A 19,356-nucleotide genomic window follows, 5' to 3' on the forward strand; every position below is an offset into this window, starting at 1 on the left:
ACTTGTCGAGGTCACATCCCCCTCTCCACACCTCCCCCTACCACATTTCGCACATTCTTCATTCTAGCACTTTGTATATCTCTTGCTTGGTCGACTTTCCTTCCTATATATGTATATATATTTTGTATATAATATATTTTATTTGCTTTTGTCGCTGTTGTTGTTGTTATTGCCATTGCTGTTTATTTGTTTGATTGCGTTTCGCAAAATTGGCCAAAGCCTTCTCACTCATAAAATTGATAGGCAAAGCGAATGCGTAGGCGCCTCATATCGGGTCGTCGAGTGTTGGGGCAGGGGTGGGTAGGTGCGTGGCAGTTGGGTGTAACCCCTTGCCATCATTTTAATGCTGCATGCAGCAAAGCCATAAAACTGATGTCCTATTAAATTATTGAGCATAAATTTCACAAGCAAACCAACCAACCAACCAAAAAAAAAAGGAAGAAAAAAAACCAAACATACCAACAACCAACAACCAAGAAATGAAGGCGAAAAAAAATGCTTGTAAGATGACAAAAAACGAGTCCAACATATCCAAAAATAAATAATATATAATAAATGGTAGTCGATAAAAAAACTGCCACCATTCTACATGTATACTCTACTATACATACATACATACATATGTACATATGTATGTTTATATATAGTGTAGTTATTGTGTTATTGTGGAGGCAGAACAACAACAGGACATGGCCATAATAAAGCGATTCATTTACGAGATTTCATTTGCTTGTCTCCCTCGCTCGCTCTTGTCATGTATAAACATTTTTTTATGATGTGTCCAGGCCAAAAATGAATAAACTGTAAAAATCGAAAGAAAAAACAAAATACATCATATCGGCACATGGAAATTTTTAGTGATGTACGCATAAAGAATACGTCTAGACCTGTTGATACTCTGCCTTTTTCCCATCATTCAATTACTTCATCTCATTTGACTGGGTGGCAACTAATTCACAGGTACATCAAGTAGATTTCAAAAGACATAATACCTCAACTGTTGCAAACATTTCTGTATAGCTGACTATACCCTATTGGACAAATACTGGGTCATTGGGTATTTGCGTACCAACCTACGAACAAACCATTGGGACAAATATTTGAATGATGTTCAAACAACAACATGACTGAGAGCCATCTAGGGACAGACAAATGGCAAGTGGGGGATTATTAAAAAAACGTTATTGCTTTTCATTACGCAGAAAAATGTCAAAGTTTATTAAAATCACAAAAAAAAAAAAACAGAAAAAACAGAAAAAAAACTCAACAGCAAGAAGTCAAAACAAAAGAAAATGTACACCCAACCAAAAAGGACAGAAACGAAATAAGAAAATTTTACAGCCTAGTCCAAAAACCTAAAGAGTTCTACGAATTTATCATGAATACTAAAAAGGAAGTAATTGAAATTTACTATAATTACATATACTGTTCGAATTATATTAAAGAGAGTGTATGAAATCTTTCACTAAACTGGTATCCTAGACTTCAACTACCTCAAAAATTACCCAAGGACCTCGCATTCTAATATTGAAATGTGAAATGAAGAAAAATTCTTTTACTAAAGTTAAATAATTTGTTTCCAGCAACTTTTCCAAATGATAATTCAAATGGAAATTTATTGAGAAAGAAAAATTTTATTGTATAAAGGGACCATGGATATTTTTTTAATCAAAAAAACGTGTGTGAAGACTTAAATAGGGCGTAAGCCATTTACTTCAAACAAAACCCCCCCTCCCGCGTTTACACATCAACTCAACTCATTAGGCAAAACCAAAGCTGAGACAAAAAGCTGCTACACACAAACCGAAAGGCATAAAGGTCTAAAAAAAAAAAAAAAAAAGAAAAGGCCAGTCAAGAAACCTGACAGCAGCCTTCAAGTATGCCAAAAGCGAGCAAAAGAAACATGCTTGTAGTATACAAAATTTTAGTTTTGTTGTGTGTGTGTTTTTTTGTTGGTTCACTTTCTTTTTTTTTACCTCCCTTTCTTTCTTTTTCTTGTGTTGGGGTTGGCTAATAGAAAAAAATTTGTCGCATTGCATGGCAAAGTTATTGGCAAATGTGCCAGTTGAGGGTAAAACCAAACCAACATGGGCACAGGAAACACTGGAAGCTGTGTGAAGCGGCGGGAAGGGGCAGGAGGAGTGCACAACAGAAGCCGATGGGAAGAAGCCACAAACTGTCGACTCGAAAAAACAAAACCGAATATCCAAAAAGAAATGGAACGAAGAGAAGAGGAGATGGAAGAGTAAGAAGGGTAAAAGGTGAGGCAACTGCTAATGGACAACTTTACATGAAAGCAACAACAACGAGGCAACCAACCAACCAACAAGTTGGCCTGGCATATATGTAGCATGTATGTATGTATGTGTGTGTGTATGTAGTAGAACCGAAACCTTTAAAACCATTTAACGTTAACTTTCAAAACCAGGCTAGGCAAATATGTGAATTGTCGCACTGGAGGTATGTGCATGTATGTGTGTGTGTGTGTGTGTGTGTGTGTAAGCAAAGTTTTTAAAGTGTCAAAAAGTTTTGGCAACGTCACCCAGCATCATCAACAGCGCCACTTTTAAAACTAGAGAAGGAGAGAGAGGGAGAGAGAGAGAGTGAGAGACAGAGAAAAATGAACTAGAACTGGACACAACACTTGAGACCATGTCCAGTCCATGTCGCAGTTTTGCATTTTAGCCCCTGGTCAAATATACATGCATCACTTCTATCTATCCACCACATAGATACACACATACATACATACATATATATATATATATATGTATATATGGATATGTGTGCATATATCTAACCATGTCCTGCAAAAAGTATTTCTAGCTCTCTTCACGATGAGTGGGCAGCTTCCCATTGCTGGCCACAAATAGTTGCGGCCATAACTTTTAAATAGATTTGGAATCTGTTTCGGATTTACCTCGACCATTTATTTTACTTTTTTTTTTTTTTTGCTTTTTCTTATTTTAAAATATAAAAATAAAACTTTTATTTAATGCCAAAACATTAAAATAATACTTAATTAGTTTACCAAACACTTACACACACACACACACTCACGCACACACAACTTTTGTAAACTGCGCTAAACAAATTTGACAAAGAGAAATGGTCAAAGGATAAACATTTTGCAAGAGTGCATCAATCAAAGTGGGGAAAAAGGCTCCATACAGAAAAGTGCGTGGCGCGTGGCGGCAAATGGCAAATGGCAAGTGGCAAGAGCGACATGATTTATGCAACACAAAACTACAACAATAAATCCATTTTTGGCATTGCCCAACAAATGGCATGTTAAATGAGCTGTGCAGTCAGAGACCAAGCAACTGAACAAGACAAAGCCAAGCAAAGTAAGCCAAAGCAGATGCCTGATGATGATGGTGATGCGGATGCGGATGCGGATAAGGCAGCCGGAAGTAAACGCAGTGCTGCGCTTCCGGTTGCCTTCCTTAGGCTAAAAAATACAAAAAAAATATCACAGTCCAACCGCTTTAAGCATTTTACCATTTGCTTCCTTTTCACTGATAGTGACAGCCCAACAAAAACAAAAAAAAAAAAAAAACAACAACAACAACAAAAGAGCATATAAAAATACACCGAAAAGCAAAGAAAACCGCACAGCTTTTGGCAGCCTTTGCCCCAATGTCTGTTTGTCCTCTTTAACCGCAGAACAGAACGTAATAAGAGGCGTGGGCAGAGGCGTGAGCGTGGGCGTGGGTCAAAAGGTACGGGAGTGTCTATGACAGAATTAAATACCAGCTTTGTTATCTGTGATCTAAAGGGTAAAGGACTTGTTCAACCATCATCAACAATAACATCAACAACAACAATTGCTCAAATCGATAAGCGATAACAAAGTTTGGGCATATGACTTATTGCCAATGCGAAAACTAGTTGAGAATTAAAACTTAACGATAACCATATATTTAAGGCATCTCCATCACGTCAACTATATACCGATTTAGGTAGGGAACATGAAATACACATATACCTATAATATATATATTTCGGGGATTTATAATCTGCTTAGTTGGTCGATTGCGGTCGAACTGCATGTAACCGTTTTACGGCTTAGCAAAATGTTAAATAATTAACTGACTTTGGCTGAAGCTCCATAATACCTAGTCACTGACCCTCCCATCAACCATTCTACCATCTAGCTGACCCTCCTTCTCTCGCTCCCTCTCTCTCTCTCTCGTTAAACCCACTCTCTCACAGCATTTCTCCCTCCTGTTGGAACGGCCAATTAGCACACATGAGCCAAGAGACGGTCTTTGGCTTCAGTTTCGGTTTTTGGTTTTGGCTTTTGGTATGCGGCGCATTAAATTTGCATGAGGCCCGAAAGAAATATTTCAATATAACCGAAATGAAACACAAAACAAAACCAAGAGCGAAACAAAAAGCTGTATGCATTCCATGGAGTTAAGTGATGTTTGGATACTCTATAGCAAAAGAGGAGTTAAGGTTACAAGTTAAACATTGCCCAAAAAACAACAGTTGAAACAATAATTGGCGAATATATACACATACATATGCACATGAATAGCTTGATGATAAATTAAGTATACGCCATGGGTTGACTTTTATGTAGGGTATAAAAACCAACTGCTGGACGCCATTGTTGACCTCTTACATCTAGGCTTAGCTGCGCCCCCTTGCCTCGCCAGCTACCATGGGTCGAAAGCACTAGCCAAAAAGATATACAATATGAAAATATAGCGCAAAATTTGTCCCATAGTGCGAGCACTTTAGACTGTTGTTATTACTGGTTTGTGCTCTGTCAGCGGAACAAACATTTCCGCTGGCACAGCATACAGACACACACACACACACATACATACAAATATATAAATATATACTCACACACACACACATACGAGCACACAGACACACATGAAGTGAACGCTTAACCCTCATCAGGCTTTACACCTTTCCGCACAGTCAGTCAGAATATTTAAAATTTCCTAAATTATTTATTGGGTCTTTTTCTCTTTTCCGTTTCTTTTTTTTCTGCGTATTTTTGTACACAATTTTTGTGAATAAAAAAGCCGTCAGAAGCTGTCACGGCGCTTGGTTTTAGATGGTGCGGATGAAGCGGGGATCATTCCCGGTTATAATCAACATAACAGGGCAAAAGAGAATGACCATTAAAGTGGCCAAGTTGCTTGGTCGAAACTTAAGCAAAGCAGCTCATTTTTTTATGGCTTAAGAAAACATGGACAAGAAAAAGGAGGATTCATTTGTTAGGGACCACAAATGAACAGGGACGATGGGGTAGATACATATGCACACACATACATATGTGGAGCTTTGTTTGAAGTTAAAGATTCAGACAGAATTGAAGCTGAAGTCCAAGATGAAGACGGAGTCATAGCAGGCATAAATCTGTACACAATGCCAAAGGCACTCTAGCCAGATGACTGCCTTTCCCTCTCTCTGTCTCTGTTTGTCTGTCCCATATGCTCCGTCCCTTCAATTTTCTGTGTTGCTTTCATCTTCTGCTGGTATATTACGTGTGTGTTGACTTGGCCACAACAAAATTTATTTGTATTGTTGGTCAACATCGTTTATTTTTATGCCGTTTTAGGAACAGCAACAACATCAAAATCATCATCATTATCATCGAATTGAAAATGCACTTGAAGAAAAAGCTATCAGAGGGTTGAAAACATTTTAAAACATACAAATCTCAGATCTTGTAATATGAAAGACACAAGTTTGGAGTTTTTGAACTATTTATGTTTCAAAAGAATTGGCTAGCTAATGTACCCCAACTGGAGGACATACTGTAGGCATTCATAAGTTCATTTTAGCACGCAACATTTTTCACTTTGCTGAGTTCTTCCCTTTTTTTCATGTCCCTTCTCTGTTTCTGTCTCTCCCACTCCATCTCTCTCTGGATGTATATGGATCACATTCCCACACACAAACAGACTTCTCACTCGATGGAGTGCAATTGTTTTTGGTCAATGCGTCAGTTTTACGGCTCGTAATGCTTGTAATTGATTGTTAATGCCGCACTTAACCCAGACTCCAGCTGGGCAATAGACGGGCTCGTCGGACTATTCTCTCACCGATTCGTTCTTTGTGTGTTTTGTGACTCGGTTTCTGGACCCAGGAAAATGTGAGTGGATAGGGAAGATGAGGTCGAGGTTATGAATATCTTGGCCTCATGCTGTGTGCGTGCATTGGCCTATTTAATATTTAAAGACGGCAATTGCGTGTTTAAGCAATGATAGAGGGCATAAAAGGGAGCAAAAGAGAGAGGGACAAAACGAACGAAGTAGAAAGAAATGTAGACTCTAACCAAATGTGGCCACTTTTTTTTTTTTTTTTTTTGGTTTGTGATAAACATACAACATACAAGCTGGTTAAATCCTTGGCAAGAATAAGCCACGAAGGGTTGTGTGTCTCTGTGTGTGTGTGTGTGCGTGTGTGTGTGTGTGTGGCATCCACAAACGGAAACGTTAATGCCGGCAATATAATAAAGGATAATGCAGCAGGAATTGCAACCTTCTTTTTGCTTTCCACCAGCATTCTTTGCAGCACTAAAAAGTCCAGGCACAGGAATGACAATAAACAAAAATGCCGAAAATGGAGACCCAGATCGGGAGAGAGAGAAAGAGATACACATTGGGAAAAAAAGATAGAAATATGTGGAGACAGAAAGAAAGTGGAAGAGCGAAAGTTGGCAAGAAATGGCAATAGGAATGACAGAAATGTTGTTCTTTTTCATTCTGTAGGACTTCTCTCAGCAGCCAAACCACCCACTCCGTTTCGCTCCTGCTATTTTTGCCTCTCTCACCCTTCGCGTTCATTTCTTTTCATTTCGCTTTGCATTTGCCGTTTATTGAAATCGCAGCACGGCAACAATGACAGCAATGGCAACAATTTCTTGTAGCATACTTTTTTGGGCCAAACAGTATCAGCACACCGATTAGAGCCACTGCAGCTGCAGCTTGAACATCAACAATAAAAATTAAATAATTTATTAAATGAAAACTATTTTATCATTATCATATCGCGCTAACTAAAATATTTCATTTATTACATAAATTATATGTTTAATCGTTGGAATTTGATTGTTCCATTAACTAAAGATATATATAAACTTAATTTATATAGTTCATTCCATAAATTCTACATCTCTTATCTCGCTGTGGCTTGTCAAGCCCTGCAGTAACCAATTCAACACTCGTTTAAATCGTTGCTAATTACAAACGAAAAAAAAAAAAAACCGAAAATGTAATTGCAAATTTCTGTGCAATTTTGTTCTCGGGGCCCACATAATGTGGCAACATATATAAGTTGCATTTCATTTTTGAAAACTGCAAAGCACAAAGAGAAAAAACAACTTTTCAAACTTCCGCTTCGCCGCTAGTGTTCGTTTTCATTTCAGTCTGATTTTATTCATTAATTCAACGTCCATGGTCGATACCGAGGGGCATAAACATCGGTCAAATAAGTGAAATCATGGTAAAGAGAGTTAAATTATAGATCCGATTTCGATTTGCTATTCCCAGCAACAACAACAACTGACAATGTGGCACGAACAGGAATAGCAAAGAGAGAGATACAAGCAGCACAAGAATAACAACTAAAAAATAGAAAAAAGAGAAATTGTTTTTGTATCTAAAAGATAGATATGTTTTAAAGTAACTAGGCAGTGACAGGCTGGGCTGAAACTAAAACGACGACAACCAAGAAAGGATGGACGGCAAGCGGTTGGCGCAAAGCAAAAAAAAAAGGAAAATGAAGATGAAATAAAATGAAACAAAACGTTCAAGACATCCAACGAGTTAGAAGAAAGCACTGCCATTGTTTTTATACCCTAACATCCATAAATCCAGTCATGTCAAGTTTTTAAAGGTCTATATCGTGCAGATAATTTCAAACAGAAGAAATGAAAAACTTGAGTTAGTCCAGCATATAAATATATAAAGTAGTGAATCGAATCCATGCAACCCTTGGTTAGGGTATACAACTAAAATTCTCTTCATGCTGTAAACGAAATTGAAAATGAACAAGCGAAGTGAACATGGCCACCGACATGGACATAGACATAGACATAGATATAGACATAGACATAGACACAGTGCATAGCATATATGTAAGTGAGAGTTAGTGTTTGTCTATGTGTTTGTGTGCTTGATGAAGAAAGAAGGGAGGAAGGGAGGAAGGGGATCCTACGTTTGTTTATGTGGGAGTTTGTGTGTGTGGGAGTGAGGTTGGCAAACAACGCCAAGTGGTAAGGTGTTCTTTCAATGCTTTTTTCTGTTACGTTTCTAACGTTCCGAAATGGATTAGTTTCACTTGGGCTAGAAGGTTGCAACTTTGCCAGGAAATCATCATCGACCATATAAAATATACATTTACTTGACCAGAGTGAAACGAAACTTGAAGGCCCTAATAATCAAGTTTTTATTGCAAAATAAATACCTTAAGTCACAATTTATTGAATATTATATGAATCAAAAGAACTTTTTCGAAGAAAATTAATCTAAAATACAATGGCCAAATTGGTAAGGGTATAAAACAACTTGTCATAGCCAGACTTTGGACCTTATGCTTTTGTAGCTGTCTTGGAAAAACTTCACTTCACTCCGTGATGAGATAGAGTTGGGCGGAATCAGAGACACGTAGATATACATAGAAAGTGAAAGACAGAAAGAGAAGGAAATGCAGTGAACAGTAGAGTTAGAAAAAGGGCAACAGGATAAGGATGAGAGGGAGCACAAAAAAAAAAGTGAAAGCAAAGCGCTGATGAGCTTCGTCTTAACTAACCAAAATGCATGAAACAGTTTAGTTCGCTAGGTTTGCGTGGGGCAGCTGAAATCGCTTAAAAGCAAATTGCGCTGAAAAGCAATCAGCGCATAAGTGCAATACAAATACAAACAAGTTTATTGGTTTTCTTTTTCTCTCTTTCTTTCGTCCGTTCGTTTGCCCGTTCATTCGTTCTTTCATTCATTCATTTATTCATTCGTTTGTTCAGTCTGACTGCCCATCTGTCTTTCTTGCATATTCTCTAGCAAATGAGTGAAATGAGAATAAAAATCAAATGACTTCAGTGATTGATGAATAATGAAGAGCAGAAAGCGCAATGCTAGACAAAGTAACAAATCAGGTACAAAAAATTATGTGATTATACCCAAAACGCTGAATACATCTTAATAAAATGACTGATACTCAAATCTATTCAAATTATTATACAAAAATCATATGAATCAGGGAAAGAAACCCAAAGGAATGTAATTTTACACACTTCTGGGAAAAAATACTTAAACCAAGCGAAATAAATATTTGAATAAATTTAATTATGCCATTAACACTTAATCAAATCGAAATTGGATGTATGAATTGATTAAATATATCCCTAGAAATGTAATTTATTGGTGTCTCAGTACTTTGTATTCACTGTATTCATTCACTGAGTTCTCACGATTCACACATTCATTTGCTGGCTCACAAATACATGCATTATATTAATCTTTTGGGATCTTTTATATTCACAGCCACAGTCATAATCGCCAGCAATCACAATTCAGATAATACGATACCAAAGAAGAGAAGGAAAAAAAAAAATAAAGGACATAAACTGTCGACACCTGCGAAACCTGAAATACATTTGAAAAGAAAGACTATTGTACATATGTTTGTATGTATGAGTGATCACACAGTTTGGCATTACAATGCAAATAAGTGCGGAGCAGTTGAATCATATAAGAGGTCGAGGAAGTCTGGTAAAGGAAGACAGACAGTTATTACCCATATGGCCATTCCAGTTGGCCTCCGCTCGACTCGACAAACCAAATACGAAATACGGCAACACATTTAGCGGCATAATGGAGCTTTTTATGGCATTTACAATATAAGCAAAAGCCAAAAAAAAAAACAAAACCCAAAAGCCAGCCAGCCAGTCAGTCAGTTAGTCAGTTAGTCAGTTTTGTCTGACGCACAGGTAGAGTATATAACAAACTGTCGATTGTGGCCAGGTTAAGGCGCCGTTTCCATTTGTAGTTCGAAATAAATTCAGTTGGCATTAAAACTGCGTCACAAACAACCTGTGTGAGTGTGTGTGTGTCGGTGTATGTGTGGTTATATCTGACAATCGGTAATGCAAGACAAAGTGGATCAAAATATAGTGGAACCGTTTAAACCGCATACCAACATAGCTGCACAATGCCGCGATTTCAAATGATATCAAACACAGAATTTGTTAGCATACAATTTAAGTACCGAGAGATGGAAAAATTGATTCTAATCTCTATGTATTACCATTGGAGGCTGTCAACGATATTTGTTCCCGTGTATACGGCATTTGCATTGACTATAAAGGAAATGTAGTTCTTTAGTTTTAATTGACTATCGATGGTATATAGCTTGTTCGATTTCGATTAAGTTCTTCGACATGTGAAGCCGTGAAGGAAGTTTCAACTTGAATTGTTTCAGGGTTTTCCCTAAAATGCTTTGATCCAACAACCGATAGGTTATATGACTCTTCGTCTTTCGGTTCTTCTATCACAAAAAAGTTCTGGAGAGAGTGTGAGTGAGTGAGTGGGTAAGTAAGAGAAAGCAGCGTAACAAGAATTTGATGCCACATCTCGCGATTGCCATTTATTTTTATTGCCGCACTTACCTGCTACTTAGCGCCCGCCTTTCTTTGCCTTTGCCTTTGCGTTTTTCGCCCGTATTGGCGTGGCTTTCCAAAGTATGGCAAGGGTGGGGAGGGGGAGCAAGTGTCTAGGCAGAGGCGTAGGCGTTGGTGAAGGCGTAACGTCAACGCGCGGTTGAAAAAGTTTCGAGTTTTGAGTTTGAGTTTGAGTTTTGACTTTAGCGAATTTGCGATTCTGTGTATGTAAGGTGTATGTGTATATGTGTGTGTGTGTGTGTGTGTGTGGGTGTGTGTTTGCCGTACTGGCACTTTAATCAGGCAATGCCAGCTGTTATCCTATAGAAAAGAGCAAATGAACGGTGGATAAGAATAAGGATGATACCCAGAGCAAGCCTAAAGCTAACACCAATCTAAGCAGACTGAGCAGGTGTTGCAGCTGCTGTTATTCTTGTTGTAAATGTTAAGAAGGAATGGTTGGGATGGTAGAAGGGAATGGAATATAGTATGTTGAACACCTTCGGGGCCATAAAATCCTCTTGCATATTTATATGCCTCTGCTGCGATATCTATGCGTAAGCGTATCATTTGACTCACTCTAGTTGGGAGTGACTTTTATGGGCAGTGCAAAAATGTATATTATATCGATATACGTACATATGTATGTATAAATACATATACATACATACATACATATGTATGTATTTGCTGGTGTTTCTTATTTTCGTTTTGTTTTCTTTTTTTTTTTGCCTAACATTTGCACTTCATATACGAATACCCAAAAGTCATCTATTCAACATATTTCGTCAGCTCTCGCATTTATTTCACATTTTGCTTATTTTATTGCTTCAAATTGAAGGCGGAGTTTATGGCCCCTGACTGGATTTTTGGCATAAACCAAACGAATTTATGCATATACAATATACACCAAATAAAACCATACACATATACATACACATATACATATACATTCATATATATCTGTCTGTCTCTCTGTCTGTTTGTCGACATGACAAAAGTCTTTGGCAGCAAATAAAATATAAAAAATAAAATAAAAAAAAAGCGAAAAAAAAAGGAAAAAAAAGAAGAAAAGTGGAAAGAAAAGAAAAGAGCAAACCCCGGGAGCAAAAGTTTTTAATTTGCTTAGACGCGACCAAAAGTCTGGGCCTACAACCCCCATGGGGATGACTGGCTAGGACGACTCAGTCTAACTCCCTGGCTCCCTGACTCGGAGGCCTCGAAAACCAGATTAAATTATCACAATTTTTTTTTTTTTTTTCCTTTTTTTGCTCCTGTTGGCTGCTATCGTTGTTGATTCGATGAAATACAACAGCAATGCTAACAAAGTTCGAATAAATTCATTGAAAGTTGTTGCCTTAAAATCGGATTTGCCTTCAATTTTATAGAAAGTAGCCAAAAACGGAACAAAACAAAAGAAAAAATCCAAAAGGAAACGACACACGTAAGAAAATGGTGGAACAAAAAAAGGGAGCAAAAAAAAAGCAAAAAGTAGGCAATGGTAAAGAAAAAGTTGCTTGATTTCTGATGCCCTTAGGGCTCCCAGGTGGGTCTACAATTTCCATGGAACAGTTGACTGAATATTTTCATTAGGTTTCTTTTGATTCGATTCAGGTTTGATATAAATATAAACTTGTTTATAATTTCAATTTGAGTGGTTAAGCAATATTAAATTTGTTAGGCCTGGTCAGGCATTTGGCACAAACACAAACAAACTCACACACACTCACACTCACTCACACACACTCACACAGAACTTGAGAGAAACACCCTCGCATTTAGTTTGCTTTTATGAAATAAGATTTACATTGGGCTAGGCCCAAAAAAGTATGCTACACACTTTGTTTTAGATATTCTCCTTGGCCTTGTTGCTGTCTTCTGGCTGCAATTGATGTGGATGGTCGTTGCACTCTTCAAAGCTCTGGCTGTGGCGGCAATTGTGGTGCATCAACAACAATAATTTCTTTAACACTTTTTTGCCTTTTCTCATTGTTGTTTACATTTCACTTTCCTTTGTATTTATTCTATATATTTATTTATTTTCTCATTTAAGACGGGCTTTTAATTTGATTTATTTTCAATTTTTTTTGGCTTTTTTTAATTTATTGCCTTTTTTGTTTTGTTTTGTTTTGCCCAAAACAAACAAACAAGAAGAGGAAGAAAAACAACAACAAAAAAAACAGTTGAGATAACAACAAACACAACAAAGAAAAGGCGGCTGCGAATGGGCAACAAAAACAACTACGGCACGATAATAAGCAACCGAAACGACGAACCGTAACACGGCAATCACACCGTAAACACCGATTAGATGACTGACTGACTGACTGACTGACTGAGAGAATGAATAACTGACTGTTTGACGATATCCGTGCGTGCGTGCCTGCGAGCGAACGAGCAAACGAAGGAACTGCGGCGGCAATTTGAAATATTTGATGACACACACTAGTCTGACTGACTGACTGCAAGCAATACTCTATATTAGAATGTCGGGCTCGTCTCATGGAAGGCAAACCGCTACGTTCGATATCCTAAACGAAACTGAAATGTCGTGCAGACACAAAACTCGGCCAATGGGTACAATGATGGCAGCGCGGCATGCGGTTCGTAATGCGTTCCACACAGTCGGTCCGGTTCACGGACGTGTATATGGTGCACCTTTGCCGCTCAGGTCGAGATACTTTGGCGGCCCTCTAGCCTCGTCGTTATATTTCGTCATCATCGTCAGCGTCGTCGTCCTTATCGTCCTCATCGTGGCCGTTGCGACTCCTTGGTGTCGTCGGTTTTTGGCTCGTCATATGCATAACGAATGGCCATCGTGTGGGCGTTGGGTTTCACAGCGCAGCCGTGAACAGGCCAAATTGTGGATGCCATTTAACATTGGAGATGAGCGACTTAACGAATACATTCGCATATTCCATTTTGTGAATACAAAAACTCACACTGTCACATGGAAAAGTGGAGCAAATCGAAAGAGAACAATATCGTTTGCATTGACTACCAACTCGGAATTTGCAAAAACTAGTTCACTCTATAGATTACATTCGGTGTCTTATCAATGATGTTAACCATCACCAGTACTAACATCTCTATTGTGGAACCTATGTGGAACCGATTGGCTTCAGTGCGTCTAGGACATTTCGGTAAGCATGACTATGGCCACCGTTGATAGCGGAGTCGTCGCGCCTTTGGCTTCCTTTTTGGCTCGCTGGCTGGCTGGCTGGTTGGCTGGGCAAGTTCAAGGGAATTTTTAGCGTCAGCGGCAACAAATAAATTACACACACGCACACAAGTACACACGTACACATGTATATATGTGTGGCATGCAAATTAAGATGCCAGGCATCACCTACCAGTACACTTATCCACCCACTTTTGCTCATTGCATTGAAGGGGTGGGGTGGGGTGGGTTGGGGTGGTGTGGGGCGGGTCGTGTAGTTGGGTTGTTGAGCGAGGCGGGACGGGAACGTTGTTTCTCTTTCTTATATATCACTGCGCGCTTCACTTTGCGTATGCATCTCAGGGGTCCTCAGTTGACCGGTTCCTAAGCCTTTTGGCAGGGTATTCACTTTGTTTCACGCTTGTTTTTGTTGTTGTTTTTTTTTGCACGGTATGTTTGTCATTAAGAAAATTGCAAAAAAGCCTGAGAACTTGGCAACTTGAGCAACTCTGTTGCATGTTGTTGTTGCTTGGCATGGTAACTCGCTAAGGAGTTGACTGCATGCACAAAGGGCGGCAGCTTCGGCAACATTGAAGAAAACTTTCAACATTTATGCGTTTCACCGCAATAAATTCACTTGACTTTCGGATTCATGTGGGCAATACACTTGTTCTTAACAGAAAGTAACCACAGAAAGCGATCATAGAAAATCGCTATAAACTTTTAATCGATGTCAATTGCTTAATAATAATCACACTCTGAGATCTCTGTTTATTTCGGCCTTTGAAAATTGGAGATAATACTGTTACTTAAACTTGTTAAACAGTTTAATTTATCATCTCAATATTGAAATGTATACTGGTGATTGAAATATCGAAATGGATTACTCTTCCTTATTGTAGTTTGTGATACCCTCTTGTCGAGATAAAAATCAACTAGGGTATTGATATTTCGCTTATATTTTCTGTCTTTCCTTTATGTGAAAATAAATTATTTGATAATTAACGAGATGATTTATTGTTATTGAATTCCACTCTTTAAAAACAGAACACAAAACTTTGACATTTTGTCGAGAATTGCAACAGCATCTGTCTGCATATCTTAAATTGTGATGCCAGTCAAGGGGTTATCTGAAATCACGAAATATTTTCAATGAGCAAATTGTTGTAATTCATTTCTATAAGTGTATGCCACTTTTGCCATTGTGAATAACAGGCAACATTCTGTGTTGCCTCTTAATGTTCCTGTAGTTGTTGCTGCCGTTGCTGCCGTTGACTTTTGCATTGTTGCTGTTGCTTATCTGTAGCGCGTGGCTGGAGCTGGAGCTAGAGCTGTTGCTGTTGCTGGTGCTGTTGCTGGTAGTGCCACCATCTATTGTCATTGTTCTGGCCGCCTCTTTTGTCTTAATGCAACAGCCACGAAATGCAACTACAACCGACGACCGACAACCGACGACATGGCATTGTCAGCAACTGGCGCTTACCTGGACGCCTTGGCGACCATGACTCTATGGCTCAGTACACACACTCAGTATACTCCCGCACCGCCTCAACACTACACCACACCTCACCCGTCCTTATCCTCAATAGCTTACTATAGCAACATCTTCGTTTCGTTTTACTCTGTGTCTTTTCTTATTTTTGGAAGATGCCAAAAGACAGAGGAGCTGGACGAGCTTCTTCTACTCCTTGGCGCGCTATGCCTTTCAACTTAAGTGAAATAAAATACAATTTATTTGTATATTGTTTTGCTGTTGACAATTCCGCGACTGCGAAACGGTTGCGAGGCGAAACGGTTGTAGAACGCAGAGGCATGCGCCTCATTAGTGCAACATTTTTGGACTTGAAATGGAATGGATTGGGTGCTCAGTTGGTCGGTCGGTCTTACGGTCTTTGTGTCTTTCGGTCGTTCTCTCGCCCTGTCGCCCTGTTACCCAGTCGGTTGGTCCATTGTGTTTTTTGTTTTTGGCGGACGACGCGTCGTGACGATGCGCACATTTAATTGCGTTTCAGGTTTGATTAAACAGAAAGCAAAGCAGCTAAAGAACTAGGCCAACCAATTCTCATTTCTTACTTGGCCATTGTCGATAAGACAAAAAGATTCTACCATGACTATGTACATATATGTATATGTATATGTGTGTATAGTAATCATTATAATTACTTAAATTATTCAGATACATATACATATTTACATAGATAAGTATGATGACAAATTTGTATTTTCTAGCAAGTAATTGCCATTTGGTTTTTGTCTGTTTTGTCTTTTTGTTGCATGTAAATCAATTAAATTTTACGTTTTCTCAAATGTTTCATTAAATCTGTAAATGATCAATGTAAAACTCAAATTTACGATAATAATAACAAAAGAAAAACCAATGCAATTACTAAACACATACACATCCTATACATATACATATATGACTGTCAAACACCAGAAAGTCTTTGATTACCAAAGATACTAAGTTAACTATGTAGTCCAAAGAACTAGAGAAATCGTATATCAAAATTTATTGAATAGTTTTTAGAGACAGATATAGAAAAGTCCAATTCAAAAATGCATAAAAAAACAGAATCAAAAGAGGCCATTGATTAAGCCTTAAAATATAGGAACGTAATCCTTGATAGACCACCGAATGGATTCTTACCTGATTTTCTCCTTATTCTTACCATATCTTAGCTACTCCTTTTGACAATAACCTGCTAAAGATTAGTTAGCCCGTCTTATTATTCCAATGAACTAATCTCGCTGCAATCGACTTTTAATTCGCATTAAATTTAATGGTAAATTTAAAATGCCTTTAACACGAAAAAAAGAAAATTGATGGAAATATTTCTTTTCGCCCTTAAGTGTTAGTTTTATGCATATAGCAAGTGCAACAACTGCTTGGGCCCAGGCATTATCCAAAAGTTTTGTGATGGCGACGACCTTTTGGTCAAATACAAATGCTTTTCAGCATACACGCACACACAAGTACAGTCACTCTAACGCACACACACACGCACACACATTCACATAGATGGACGCCGGCCACAGACGCCACTAGGCAGCATTCTGGCATTTAACTGCCAACGGATGTTATGGTCGGCAGACTGACTGAGAGGAGAGGGGCGTGTCCCTGGCCTGTGCCAAGTGGCAGACAACCTATGAGGCCCACCAGTTGTTTGGGGAGTGGGAGTAATGTTTAGTGGGTGGGAGGGGTTGGTTAACTTTACCTAGTTTCATTTTTAATTTATTGATGATTTTATCAGCGGCCAATAACAAACCACAATGGTAACAACAATAGAAACAACAACGGCAAACACAATGCTAAACGAATAGCCTGGCTGGTTGGCAGACAGGGCAGGGCAAGACGAGGAGGGCAATATGCATATTTTTTCGTTAACAAAATTGCCGCCTCCAACTACCCCTCACCAGCCCCGCCATCTGGCCCGCCAAAAACGTTTTTTGAGAAATTTGCGTTGATTTGTAAAACGCGTCAGGTGCGGAAATGACGCCATTTTCGGTGTGTTCCGATGAATGCACGACGAGAGAGAGAGAGAGAGAGAGAGAGAGAGGAAAGAAAGAGGTAGTAGCCAACAAACAGGCTGACATACTGACAGACCCAAAAGCCAGAGAACCAACCGAACGACAGACTCTACGACCATTTGTAATAAATGCCAAATGCCCAATGCACAATATAGGACCAAACGTCCGGACTTTAGCGGCAATCGGTTCTACTCTACTCTCTATGCTGCATGCTGAGACCTGAATTGCAACTGCAACTGCAACTGCAACAGCAAGAGCAGCGGCTACGGCAACGTCGACTGCCACTGCAACTGCAGTGCTTACAAATGCAAATTGAAACATGATAATTGGTCTCAGTATATGTGAGGCACATGTGTATGTATGTATGCGAGCACTTGTGTGTGTGTGTGTGTACGAGGGATACTGCAAGAGTTTACACTTCAAGAAATATTATAGCAGACTTTCCTTTTTGTATGGGTGAAATAAAGTGCAATGCTAAAACAAAATGTTTCCTAACGCCAAAATATTAAAAGTTGACATCAATAGTCTCTCTCGCTCTCTTTTCATATATACTTATAATTAGTAATTTATTTTGATATATTTATTTATTGTTCATCTGTTTTGCTCTCATGTGTTTGATCGCTGAGTGTAATCGGTGAATATTGTGGAATACGTTGGATTAATTCACTCAACTGTAAAACCGCTCATTGCTGTTACATTTACGCAGCGGCGCGTTTTGTGGTCAGTAGCGTTGACCAGGACATGCCACGCCTCATTCGCCTCATTCGCCAGTCAAAATGATAGCCATAGACCGCACAAGGCAATCGGCAATGTGCATCGCATAATTATGACCGCGTTTACCCATAGCTTAGCACGGGTTTACAACGGAGTTCATGAGCCTCCGGTGTTCGATGTCCGGTCTCCGGTCTCTGTTCTCTGTTCTCTGGTCTCTTTTCGCTCTTGTCTCTAATGTTCCCCCATTTTGGCATTGACAAGGCAATTGATATTTTTCACTAATTGCCCAGCGGCATCAATACCCGACAGTTCAATATACACACATATGTATATAGTAGATTTTTCGGCAAAATGCAAAAGCAACAGCTGCCAAGTTGATTTCGCTTTCTAATTTTGGTCACTCTTTTGCAACTGTTTTGCACAATTTCACCATCTACTTACTTGACTTCAAAGCAGCTATCCAGCATCATCCAGCTGAAAATGTAGGTAGGTAGGTAGGTGGATAGCTTGGTAGGGCTCGGTAGCTTTACCGGAAATCAATGCCAAACCGGTGCCTATCACTTGCAAAACTTGGAAAATTGTTTGCATACTGTTAAAATGGTGGGGTTGAGGCAAGTCAGCTTTTGTTGGCTTCCCAGTATAAGCCATAGGCGTAGATAGCTCTCGGATGATGTTGAACCAGAGCTAAATTGTTGGCATAACACACTTTGCAAAAGGCATTCGTCGTGCCCTTGCCCTGTTTATATCCCTAACCCGTTCCTTGCTACTCGCTCATTTCTTTCGTGTGCAATACGAGAACAGAATTCAAAAATCTGCCTTAAGAGAAGTTGCACAACGTTGAATTGGAATTGAAAGAAGTCTGTCTCAACATTACTGAAGTTGACGATCGACTTAAGAGGCTATTAGAATAGATTCATTTTTCTTCTATTGCTATCTTGCCATTTAAGGAATGGATTTCAATTTATGTAGCATACTTTTTAGGTCTATTCCTAGATGGAATACTTCTGTTTAGATCCCTCGCTTGAAATTAGTTGGCATTGGCTTTAGCCTGGTTACTTTACGTATGCAAGTAAATATTTGCCGACATATGTCTAAAGTAAATTTCGTTTTTGGTTAACCAGGAATGAAGGAGGAGGACTGAAGGTTTTGAAGGTTGCTCCTTAATAAGCTGTTCTTGCCGCTTCATTCAGCTGTTTGCTGCTAATTGTTGCCACAAACTCACTGTCTCCACTGCCTTGACTCGTTCTTCCTTTCTGTTGGTTTGGTTTGAGGTTTTTTTCTTTCGTTTTTTCTTTAATTCTTTCTTTCATTATTTTTTTTTTTTTTTTTT

At 38.8% G+C, this 19,356-nt stretch overlaps 1 protein-coding gene across 4 annotated transcripts in view; it reads right to left on the reverse strand.

The window, feature by feature from the left end:
* The window catches only part of dpr8 (defective proboscis extension response 8), a 114,091-nt gene extending 100,945 nt beyond the window's left edge, over nt 1–13,146 (reverse strand). For all 4 annotated transcript variants that reach the window (XM_068303472.1, XM_068303470.1, XM_068303469.1 and 1 more), the window contains exon 1: nt 12,465–13,146. The gene's annotated coding sequence lies outside the window, so the exon portion shown is untranslated. The remainder of the gene's footprint in view (nt 1–12,464) is intronic.
* Nucleotides 13,147–19,356: the final 6,210 nt, after the last annotated feature.

This window comes from Drosophila tropicalis, unplaced genomic scaffold, assembly GCF_018151085.1.
Source record: "Drosophila tropicalis isolate 14030-0801.00 unplaced genomic scaffold, ASM1815108v1 contig_158, whole genome shotgun sequence".
Taxonomy (NCBI): domain Eukaryota; kingdom Metazoa; phylum Arthropoda; class Insecta; order Diptera; family Drosophilidae; genus Drosophila; species Drosophila tropicalis.